Below are 12,753 nucleotides of genomic sequence, written 5' to 3'. Positions count from 1 at the left end.
TATCGGAAGACTTGGCATGGCTAAAGGTGTAACCTGTTTCATTTGGCCCCTGAAAATTTTTAACAGATGGTGGGACCAGCTGTCTTTTTCAGCCATTTAATAAACTCTTCAGTGGTAACAGTTTGGGAAGTGGGGGGTTTTGAGTTTTAGGCCAAAGGAAAAAATAAAGAAATCTGTCCCAATTGTCTTTGCCAAATAGAGAAGTCTGGAAACATTATGAAAAGTTAAAGTGAAAAAGCTAATTGATGATACTGTCCTGATTATATATTTCAGCAGAAGAGAAAAAAAGAACTGCCTGTGCCCAAGTGGACCAGTGCATTAAAAAAATGCCTATTATGTTGTTATCTTTATCTGTCATTTTAATTTCAACTCTTACAAAGAGGCACATAATGAGAAATTTTAAATGAACTGTAGAATGAGAGACTGTCTTACTTTTTGAGACATGATACTATGTTAAAGAAACAGGCAGGGTGATCTCCTATATTTAAAACAAAAAAGACCTTTTGGATAAGATTAGGTTTACACAGTCTGCCTAGGTGAGTACAGCAGTGATTGAACTTGAATAACACAGTGTTATAAAATGACAATAAACTGCTCTTTGAGAAACATACTATGTTGAGCCTCTAATAAAAGCCTTAGTGATATGTGGGATTTTATTTATTGAGAAAGTTTAAAAAAAAATTCACTGCAACTGTATTTCTTCAGTTAAATTAATTTTTTTAAATTAACATTTCCAACACAACATTTAAATGGCAACTCTCAATTATATGAGATGTTTTATTTAAAAAGCATGTCTAGTGTCTTTGAGCAGAACAGTTCTTTTTGCACATTTACATGCTACCCAGCTGAGCAGCCAACCCTTCCATTTGACAAGGGCTTTGTTCTGCCTACAGGCCTATTATAAGCCCTAGATTGTTTGCCCTTAGTAAATTGCAACAATAAGACAGAAACCTCTTTCAGGTTAAGAGAAATAAAACATGTTGCCTACATAGCAAAGCATATGAAGTTTAATAGTGACAACAGAAACATATCTACTAAATCTCATTTGCTTTACTCCTGGATCACTACGGTTAAGATAGTACAAAAAGGTTAGCATCTTTCCATGCATCAAACAAAAGATTAAACAAGAGTGGGACAAAACAACTCTAGCTACAGAATATTTTTTTCTTCACAATATAAAATCATACTGAATCCTATGTAAAGAGACTAGTGGGAACTAAACAAAAAGAAATATGAACATGATTAAATGTAGAGAAAAAATACGTTTTTAACTGAAACAAAGCATGATTTCATATTATCAAGAGGAAGAAAAGAGTGCAAATTATTTAAATGGACGAATTTATACTATTCTCCAATGTGTTGGTGTGTGTCTGCTTGTGTGTGCCTTTCAGGCTCTCCACCGAAACACAAAGCCCTACCAATTTTGCTTTTATAGGAGCTAATGGGCATTCTTCAGTGGCTCAAGTGTTGGTGGAGAACGTGTGATCTTAAACAAGATTGTTAAGCCCTGCTTCTGAGGCCCTATTGGTAACATTCAGCTGTCAGCTGTGTTGTGTTTGCTGAGATTGTTAGAGATGACTACCTCTGTTGAACCTAGATCTGCATGTTTTTTACACTTAAGCTGGAAACTCCGAATGATTTTTAGAGTATATCTGCAAATAATGGAGAAAATAGGAGGCAAAAAGGACAGCATTCTGTGCTCCCTGTGCAACAGTACAATTGAAGAAGGTGAGCACACCTGTCATCAAATCACTGGATATAAGCAATTTGAAAGAGTTTTCTCTATTTAGAAACTCATTAGTAACTCAATACAGTGCTTTCAGTAAGAAATTCCAATCACTGTTCCATTTATAGCTTACTTTTTAAAATTCTTTTTTTAATTTGCACATGGAAGTTCTGAGAATATAAGAATTTCTTTCCTTTGATTCTAAGAGAAATACATACACACAGTACTTGAAAATGTTGCTGACAGGCTAGAAGTGATAAAAACTTTCAAAGGAAATATAGTGTTTATGACAGATATTGATTTCACTGAATTAAAGGCTACTTTTCTTTCTTTTAAGGTATTTTTGAGCTATGGACAATACTCTGAGGACTATTAGGTATTTTCTTGGGAAATTTCAGTATTTCCTACTGAAATTTCTGTTGCCATTTCTTCTGCTCAGCCACAACATGCAGGAAACATGGTCATGGTTTTTTTCTCTGTCTTCCTTTGTGTTAAAAGAATTAGAGGCAGATTCTTCATTGTCTTTGCCACAGTGCAGTGACAGGGTGCCAGCTTCACTGCTTCTTCCAACTGCTGCACAGAACCAAATGGAGAGCACATAATTTGTTATTTCTGAGAGGGCAAAGCTTTCTTGTTTCATCCTGTGGCTTCCTACAGTGCTAATCTCTGTTGTATCCAATTTCTGGGTGACACTTGGAAGAGGACTTTCAAAGGATGGACAAGAAGAGAGAAGTATTAATGGTCTTTCATAAGGGAATTAATGGACTTGGGGACAATGGAGTAGAAAACTTCTATGAGAGAGACTTAGAAGAAAAGAGAGGAAGCTACTTGAGACAGGAAGAAAAAAGACATGATAGAGGCCTCATGGTAGAGGCAACCTTTAGTAAATTTTGAAGATTATTCTCATCATATACAGTAATAAAGCATTAAATCATCTTGCAGACTGTCTTAAAATGTATGTAACATCTATAGTAGAAAACCACTTTAAGATCCTTTGGAAGCTTCTTGAGAAGGCAAGTTGTTATAATTACTGCAACTACGAATAGATTTGTTTAGAACAAAATTACAAATGGCTAGTAATTTGAATTACAAAAGTAAAGGCAAATAAAATGTTCCAGGTGTAAAATTCCTACCTTTTCTACAATAGGAAGTTTCTGTAATACAATCTGTATCTTGAGATCTGGTTCCCCATTCAAAGATCACCAAAAAAAAAAAAGTCTTCAATTTTTGATGGTTCGAAGTAAAACATCTTTTTTCTTGTTTTTTCTAGGCCTGCAGTACTTCATCAGTCTCAGGTTTTTAAATTATTATTTTATAATCATTATCTTACATCTTACTGTAAGCTTTGGAAAAAGTCTTCCCTGTCATAAGTTTACAGAAAATATCAGCACAAGAAAAAAAAATTCTGGAATTAATAATTTTCAAAAACAGTAATTGTTCAGCATGCTAGAAATTTAGCAGTTTTAACTTCAAAAAGATAGACTAAGAAGCAGGTGATAAAAATCATAAGTAGGTGATATATAGTATATATTATTAGCAAAAGTTTCTCCAGGTGTCTCTTTATAAATATGCTACTAGATGGTGTGATGTAAATATCTTTTCTTTGATTTATCCATCATTTTTATAAGCATATTGAAGCAAAAATAGTGATAATCCTTCATCTGAGGAGATCGTTTTCTTTCTTTTCTTCATTGTGGGAATGATGTAGTCTAAAAAGAACTTTTCCCCTTTCGCTGGGGTTCATTACATTGCAAGAAATTATTTGCTTCTTTAGACAAACTGCACAGAGATGGATATCTCTAACATATATTTAAGTTTTCACCTTCAAATTAAACAGAGCAAGGGATATCAGAAAAATACCCAGAGATCAAAACATATCACTTTGATTTTTCCAGATCAATCTTGTAAAAACCCTTGCTTCTCTCAAATATCTAAATATAGATACTATTATTTTCTCCGTATGTAAAGATCTCAGATGTTTACAGCCCATTTACAATTAAATACGTAATCTGCCTGCCCAGCCAGACTAAACCTGGGTACTTTCATTAAAATCACACTGCTTTTCGTTTTGACAAAATAATTAATCAGTAGCTGGAAAATGTGTTTACCAATAGCTCACATACACTCTTGAGAGGCAGGAATACAAACTTGTTCTCAATATCCTGTAAGTCTTCATTTAGCTCTTTATGTATGAGTGTATATTGATAAAGGACAACACCAAAACCTGGATTGAAACTTAGGACATCAAGGAAGGGTGCTGAACAAGGGTTAGACAGAAATAATTGTCCACATCCTCTAAATTCTTCTGAATGGTCAAGAACGAAAAATACCCCAAACTCCTATTCCTCTTTTGTACCCTCCAGACTTCTGTTATGTGAACATGCCAGTTACCTCATAAATAATGCCTGTAAGATTGTTAGAGGGAACCAGCCAAACATGGATCAACAAGATGCTGGTAAGGGAAAAAACAGTGTCCCATAACTTAGCTGATCCAGCAATATAGTGTGTTTGTGCCTCATGTATTTGCAGAGCATCAGATTCACTATGTTGGATCATATACAGCTGTAGAAGTATTCACTGGAAAAAGCTGGTGGAACACTGACTGAGGGGAGGAGAAAACTGGCATAGAAAGAGGGTCTACTTGAGGTGGAGGAAAATTGGCTCTTCTAACTATTCCCATGTGTGAGCTCAAGGAAATACAGATGATAGCGTTACTTAATTCCCAAAGCTGTTTCAGGAGCAAAGCTTGCAGATCTGTCTGCAGGGAGGTCATCACCACTGAGAGTGGTTGTTTTGATGAATTGGCAAGGGAAACTAGCGGCTTGGACAGAATCCTGTAGTGAAGAGTTTGCTAAAACAGAGAAAGGATGGGCTGTAAAAGTAAGCAAGTATCTATTTATTTCTGCTCAGTATGTTCAGTGTTAGAGTTACAGAAGCACATCTGGTTATTAAGTACAGCCCACCTAATGTGTATTTTGTCTTTGTAAAGCAAGTGTGTTGGGCTCTGCTTTTTTACTTATCATATGCTCTAATCACTGTCCAGCAGGAGGAGTAAAAATATAGGCATTGGCTTATTGCTTTATTTGCATAGGCTTTATGTTTGTCTCCTCATTGCCTCCACAGTCTCATTGCTGCCCCTCTGCATGCCCAAGATTATCTGGGTTTTACTCTGTCTTTACTCTGTCTGAAAGATCAACGATGGCTCATAATTCAGAAGTCGCTAAAAGAGTGTGCAAGTGTCAGAAGAGACTGACATGAAATCAGGGGGATGGGAGGGCTGTAGAAAAGAGTTTGGATTTTGCAAGGGAAATTAGGTGGAACATCATATTGTTTGGTCCCAAGTTGTGTGCCTCTGCTCATCAGTCCAACTCCCTGCTCTTCAGTAGGGTTAATATATGACATAGAACGAGGTACGTGATCACCTGTGTCGCCTTTGATTAAAAAGCAATAATAACATAGTACTTCTTTATAGAGGAGTTGTGAAGATAAACGCTTTAAAGATGATGTGCTCAATGTGACTAAAGTTCCTCCCAGTACACTCACTGCAGTTTTACCACCTTCTTACTCAGGACTGTCACAAGATTTTGCTTGTTGATCCCATTTCTGTATTTCCACCCATCTCTGCAGCTGCACTCCTGTTACTCAGAAAAATATCCTGAATATTCCTCCCACATCTGTCTGGTGTATTCTTACATATCCTGTCACTGGTAAACTTGGTAAGTTGACAGAAGTTTACAAAAAGAAGAAAGGGAAACCATGAAGAATAATTGCTTTTCTGGCTAGTGGCAGGAGAGAACGGGGAAGTGGAAACAAAGTTTCCATGCCTTATCTAGGTTGAATGTATGTATGAGTTGAGTGTCAGAGGTGGCTGTATATGGCTGCATAGAGTGAAATGTTAAAGAACACCCCACAGAGATGAAAACAGCTTCAATCAATTGCTCAGGCTGAGCTGCTCCATTCATCTTGGTATTCTCCTAATCAGTGTCCCCAGAATTAACATGTGTAATTCCATGCTCATTCTTAGCTCCTCCAGTCAGTCTTGGTGCTGGTGTGCTGTCTGCTTGGAGATTACCTTTTCTGTCCACCTGGATGGTTAGGCTTTTGCTTCAGACCCCTCCCAAAATGCTGGCTTACATTCAGACACCTGACCAGTAGTGTTAATTCAGAGTCTGTATAGCTCTGTTTCCGTTTTCCTGCATTCCTCCTCTGCTGTTTTCCAGTTGTTGATGCTTTACTTGGAGCACTGCAAATAGTGTATAAATGATAGTGGAGAAGCATATACCAAAAGAAAGAACAAAGCTGACTAGATTGTGCTATTTATATTTATAAGAAAATACTGATCATCTGGGGCTTGTCTGACTGGTAGAACAACAGTAGGCAGAGGAAGTAATTCATTTTATGGGCAGGGTGATCAAAATCCCTGTGAAGGCTATAACACAGAGAGCAGCAATTGAATTGATGACCAGTGAGGCATATGGTATCTAAATTAACAGCATAGGATCTCCCAGGAGGAGGAGGTCACCAGGGTATCAGAAGGCTCAAGCAGAAATTTCATTTTGTCTCTTCCCATATTAAATTCCTGAGATACAGGAATGCGATACTAATTTGGAAGACTAGATAAAACTGGTGATGTAACACTTTCTCTTGAGTCTTTGCAGTAGAGTTTAATGAATAAAGCTATGCACATTGATAGAACTACCTCTAGCTTCACTGTGTACATTTGTAAAACTTGATTTAGAGGGATTTCAATTACTATGTTCTCTTGTAAACAGTCTTACTTCTAGAATGCAAATTACCTTACCCTTAATAAGAACAGGCAGCAAAAATTCATAATTCAACTGATAACTGTATCTCATTAAAGAGAATCACTGGCATTATAGAGCAGCTTCTTTCTGAATCACTCCATGTGCCAAGTACACTTAGCATGTGTAGCAATGGAAGTAGAAAAAAGTAGTAAATCATGAGCCCAGTTTAGTTTTTCTGGGCATCTATTCCACTGCCTTCTGTAAGAATCTTGATAGACTATTATTTTTCAGCCCCATACTCTTGTGCATTGATAAGAATGACAGCATTTTATAACGTTAGTCTGATGACACCGACGAAATTGCATGACTTGGCATTTGGATTTTTCTCTAAGCTTTCTTTTTTAAGACAAAACATTTGGAAAATAGTTCTTTGTGCTTTAGTGTGACCTCCTAAGAAGCACTCAGTTTTTAGTCACAGATTTCTATATCATTTGGGCATTGGAGTGCCAGCACTCCAATGCCATCATAGTCTTGTTCTTATTTCCAAGCATAAGAATTAGGTAATTTAGACTAATACATTTCAACTTGGTTGCAGTATCTGTCCTTTGCCATGGACTCTTCTCTCTTTCATATGTAGTATGTGATTCTCTCAGCTCAGTGCTAGTAGAATATGCAAGCTTTCTTCATATACAGGAAATAGGAATGTGAGATTTACTAAGGGAGAGAAGCCAAAAAACTTAACCATTTGAAGATCTTCTCTTTTTCTCCCTCTGTCTCAGAGGTTCCAGAAGTGTGAGAAAAATTATACTGTTCATTAGACTGGTTCACTAGTCATGGCCATGCTGACACCCTCGTCTTTGAGGAGAATATCCTTTCTCCTCTTCTCATCCTGGGTTCTCAAACAGCTGGTCAAGTTGTTTGTCCCTGAGCAATAGGGGCTGATTGAAGAGTGAAGTGAAATGTGATTTATTCCCAGATTAGGGTTGTTTGCTTTGATTTGGCATGGCCAGCTGGCCAGCAGGAGGTACATACCTCAACCAGTACTCCTGAAGTTTCAGCTGAGCTAGGGTAAGTTGCTTAAGTGTTTGGTGAGGAGCAGCCTGGTAATCTATGTGCAGAACTGAGGCAAGGAGCTCCTCTTTTCAAGCCTGGAGCAGTTGTGTGTATGGCAAGGGTTATTCCCCTTGTAAAGAAGGGGAAGGAAGCTGACTCTAGTGTGTAAGGATATGCTGAGGATGACTTCACCTTTTTATAGTTCTGTGAGGATGGAAAGCATAATACAAATATTGTGTATTTACATTTGAAATAATTTTATTGATGGTGTTTTTATTTTCAGAATTTGAGGGAGGCAAATTTATATTTGGGTAGTTAATGTAATTTATGCATTTGACTATTTATGTATTATTCTGCACCACTTAAGGCATCAATTTATGAAATGACACTGAAACATACTGTACACTGCTTTCCTGAAAAGACTTTTCTGCCCGTCTATGAGAGCAGTGTTCAGCTAGGGAGAAATAAGAATTGCAATTGAAGTTTTCCCCAATCTTTCATGGGATACTGAGCCTCTGGTGGCGGTTAAGAAGAGTGGCATTTAAAAAAAACCTCTCAATTTAGAAATTTAGTTTTTCTAGGTCCCTTTCAAAAATTCTCCCCCTGTTGAGGACATTCACCTATGTCATAGTCTATAGACTGCCTTTCACTAATATGTGTGTATTACTGGAAAAACCTACCTTAAAAGCTTTATACAGAGAGGGTCTTCAGATTCTCTCCCACAGTGTGAAGACAGTATCTCTTACCTGAGACACCTCCAATGCCAGTCATGTACCATATCTGTGTCCCTGTTTTGACCCTCACAATCCAATTATTGGGCTTTTTCTTCATATCGCTGTTTTTATCCCCAACTAAAGGGGAGTTGCTGAAGAGTTTGTATAGAGCTCTTGCTTTTATAATTAAGATTATGCACATTATTGTACATTCTTGTTCAGTAGTCCTTGAAGATTGGGTTATTTCAAAAGTGATTCTTGAAATATTGAAAAATACTGCCATTGGAAAATACTTAATATTTTCTGTACCAAAATGTTCTAGAATTACAGCATTAATTCATTAAGTAACAGGTGTATTTTTACAGTGTTGGATTAATCCATTCAGCCAAATCAATAGCAATGTGGCAGGCATATGATCATCCAATATTTATGTGTAGATTAAACAATGATCTTTCTGGATAAACTTTGCACTGTTTCCAGTTCTAACACAGTATAAACACAGCTGTTTAATTTGTCAATAAATACACTAAGTAACTAAAATTAATTATCATGAGACCCAATTTTTAGATAATATGCTCTCTGTAGTTAAGAGGAAGCAAATAATTTAATTACCTTTTCATTCTATGCTGAATAATTGCAATGCAAAAAAAATGAATAGCTATATGTATCTGTGGTCATAAAATTAAAAGTTCCCATCCTGTCTTCCCCAAACAAATGCATTCCATCAAAAATACAGAGGCTTTTTTTACCTAATGTTTCCCCAAATGAGAGGACAAGCAGGCTGCAGATCCTTTTCAGCTGCTCACCCAAGTCTTGGCTTGCTTTCCGTTTTGTAGAAGTCCATTTCTAGCTATTAGAGTTGTGACGAAAATGCAGCCATGTGTGCCTGAGGCAGAAAGGCATTCCCAGAGAATTTGAAATTATCATTTTGAACTAAAGTGTCCCAGGCATTCCGAGTAGAGCCAAAAATAACACTTTCAATATTGTTATGACTAAGAGTCTGGTTCTTTTTTAAAGGATGGAAGCAAGGGAAGGAAGTATATCCAAAAATGTTCACCAATGTTCCCCAAGACAGGAGGAAGAGTCACAAAGGGCCAGCCAAGAACAGAGCAGAAGATGAATACATTAAGATATTTAAACCTTTGAAAACAGGTAGTAAAACTTTGTGAGGCATAAAACCTGTTCTACTTTTCATAAAGGGCAGCTCAGCTTTCAGAAATCCTCTATCAATCTTTGTCAAATCCACACCTAGACTGGGAAATGTTGAGACAAGACTTTAAATCCTAAATATGCCTTTACGTGTGCTGATCTTGTCTGGGATTTTGTGTTTTTCCCTTATGCACAGAAAAAAGCAGGAGATACCATAGCAGTTTTTAATGTTTCTTTTTATTTTCATCTACTGATGTTCAAATTATGCTGTGTGAACTGGTGATTCCTCTTCTTATGCTAGTCATGTTGCCTACTGTAAAAATGTGAATATGCTGAAGTAAATAAAAATGGTATTAATGGGATATAACTCAGAACTGTTGGTAGTGTATCCACACGTGCTTGAAGCTGTATACCTAGGGTAATTTACCTTCTGGTGAAACTTCTTGCTGTTGTGAATGGGTGGTTTCTGTTAGTACATCTTTAAACCAGACAGAATGATGGATGGTGTGAAGACACTGCCTTCTGGAGCAAGTTTATTAAATCCTTTTCAGGTTTAGATTTTGTCACCTTTCATGGGCAACTTGACTAGGTGGCTTGGCTGAATGCATTAATTGTTTAATGCAACTGTTCACTGAAAAATTATTCTATTTCTGATTCTTTGTCACAATTGCTAAAGAACAGTATTTCATTGAAAGCAACCCAAGAATCCCAAGTTATGGACAGGCAGGTGGCCAGAGCCCATCCAGGCTTTCAGGGTTGTTCATGGCTACACGGGAAGAGCTGAGGAACTGGGGTCATCACAAGAAGGCCTTGGGGGGGATCATGGCAGGTGACTGCAAATGTCTTTGGCGGGACTGTGAATGTCATGAGAGGACTTGGCTGTGGCAGTGTGAGCCGTCACTGGGACAGGTTTTGGAGTGGGCTCCAGGATGAGGTACTTGAGGCCCAGAAGTCAGAGGCACAGCAGAAACCATGGAGGGTACCACTGGTATGCAAGCAGCTGCTATGCCCAAGTATTTTTTTTCTCTGCTACCTGCATTCAAACCAAGGTCCGCAGAGCCCTACAAGGTGGCACAGCCACTCTGTGATACCTGAATTTGAAAAATCCTGAATTTTAAAACACCTATCTCAGAAATGGTGATTGTTATTTACATTCACTGTGTTTAAATCGACAGTAGCCATCCAGCCCAGCGCAGGCTGAGCCCCTCTGACCCCGGGGGTGGTAGGAGTCTCGCCGCCCGCCGTAGCAGGCAGGGTCCCATGGAGACAGCGGGGCTGTGAGAACCGTGCCCCTTGCTCCTCAGCCCTGTGGCTGCAGCAATTCAGGCTCCGGCTCTTTGTATCCCGGCCGCCGTGCTGCCCCCGGCGCTGATGGCGCTGCCGCTGCCTCCTCGGTACGCCCAAGTGCCTCTCCGGCCCCTATAGCCCCGCCGGTCGGGACCGGCCCCTTGGTCTGCGGGCCAAAGCTCTCCGCAGGGCTGTGCTCTTCAGCGCTGCTCTCCGAGTGGCCCCTGGCCCGGCTGCGCCGCCGGGAGCACTCCGCGCCCCCCCGCCGGCGCCGCGCCGCCTCCCGCGCTGCGGCGCATCTCTGGTGTCCCTTTGCTTTACACTGGGATGTAGCGGCAGCCCATTTCTCATGGAAATAGTGCTTTGTGTAACTGAATTGACACTTGGCCTTGATACCTGTATCTCCTGATAACTGAAACAAATTTCTAAAATAAATATTGTACTTTGATCTTCCAGCCCTGCATTTTTAATGATAGCTCTGAACATCACTTCATTAAGAATACATTTCAGGAGACTCAAGTGCTCTAAGTTTGAACACTAATTATTTGTACAGAAAATTATGACTGCAACGTTTCATTTTTCAGCCCATGGTTTCTTCCAGAAATGAGCATTTATTCTCGATTTTTAAGTAATGTGCTTTCTTGGATGCAGATTTATAGCATTTGTAGTGTGGCAGCTGTATAGAAACTTATCCAGCTTTCCCCTAACTCTTTTGTAACTTGTCAAATCGTTTTGGTTCGTCGAGATATCTGGGAAAATACCGTACTTTAGAGAATGGAGGGAACCTCGGTGTGTTCAGTGTCTCCTGAGCTACCTATCCGCTCTCATTTCGTTTAGAAACATTGTTCTGAATAGTCTTCTGGCAGTTAGTAGGTTAAGCGAATTAACAAAAATCGAGGTAGGCGTTAAATCGGGCATCTCGCTGGTGTCTAGGTTTGACATAAGTTTGGGGATACAGAGGTTTAGGGACAACGCAAGTGCGAGCGCCGCCGTTTCGCTTGGTTGGCGGGTTATTGCTCCTCCAGGGAGCAGAGGTGCGGGTCGGGCTCCCCACGTCGGGGTTCCGCCTCGGCTCCTGCTGCCCTGGCTACAGCTTAGACTCGAGGGGACAACAAGTGCGCTCCTGTCCCGATGCGGCTCTAGTGGCGCGGCTGGAGCTTGGCAGTGAGCGGGGGGCACTCGACGGCTGCGGGCGGGGTGTGCGGGGCTATGCCTGTGTGCGCGCCCTCCCGGCCGCGCTGTCGGCCGGGGCTTGCTGTGGTTCCCTGTTTGCCGCCATGTCCCGTGTGGACGCGGTGCGGCCCCCGGCGGATCGCGCATCGGCGGTACTGGGAGGTGTTCGTGTGTGGTGGATGGAGGTGCCGGACCCCGTGAGCCTTGCACCCTTGCAGGCGGATGGGGAATCCTATCGCCCACAACCTCACGCCCTGGCGGGGGCTGCCGCCAGGCCGCGGGGTCCTGCAGCAGCGGCGAGCCTTGCCTCGATGCATCAGGGCATGGTAAAAGCGCTGGATGGGAGACCCTTGTCTCCCTGTTGCCGACCTGGTGAAACGGTTACCTGGCACATGGGAAGAGCTTGATATGGCTGCTGCGTAGTGTTACACGGGGTCGAGCTTTTATTTCTCCCCAGGATTCAATATGGAGCCGTGGGAGAGGACTTGGCACTTTAATCCCTTCAAAGAAACCGATCTAATTCAAGCCCTACAACTCTTGAAAGTCTTTGAGCGGACAGTGATTGTTTCCACAGGAAAGGCAGATAAAGATCTCTGTGTGCTGGCGTTTAAAGAGACTTCAGTGGCGGTGCGAATACAATTGAAGCCAGCGACTGCGGAGAGGATCGAGTTACCTGTGCAAACAGCTCCGGAGGACCAGAGCCAGCCAGCATCTGCCTGAAAGAGCACCCCCACCTCCTCAAGACGGAGATGAACGTCCTGGTTTGGTACCTGGCCAAACAGGCCGGCGTTTGCGATGGCCTCGGAGCAGATGGGGAAGCGGGGAGGAGAGGAGAGCGTTTCCAGGGCCCCCGGCGGAGCGCGGAGCTGAGCGGGCCCACGGAGAAGCGCGGGGCCCCGCCTGCCCC

General features: G+C 40.9%; 1 protein-coding gene across 18 annotated transcripts in view; it reads left to right on the top strand.

Moving 5' to 3' along the window:
* Positions 1-12,753, top strand: part of MYO3B (myosin IIIB) — a 253,079-nt gene that overhangs the window by 217,981 nt on the left and 22,345 nt on the right. Inside the window, exon 40 of one of the 18 annotated variants that reach the window (XM_048309828.1) lies at positions 12,421-12,506. The exons of 15 other annotated variants lie outside the window; for them this stretch is intronic. The gene's annotated coding sequence lies outside the window, so the exon portion shown is untranslated. 2 more of the 18 variants (XM_048309833.1, XM_048309831.1) reach the window with 2 other exon arrangements.

The sequence above is a fragment of the Corvus hawaiiensis genome, chromosome 7 (genome assembly GCF_020740725.1).
Source record: "Corvus hawaiiensis isolate bCorHaw1 chromosome 7, bCorHaw1.pri.cur, whole genome shotgun sequence".
Taxonomy (NCBI): Eukaryota; Metazoa; Chordata; class Aves; order Passeriformes; family Corvidae; genus Corvus; species Corvus hawaiiensis.
Note: the sequence above shows the minus strand (reverse complement) of the source record. Positions and strands in the feature narration are given on the sequence as shown.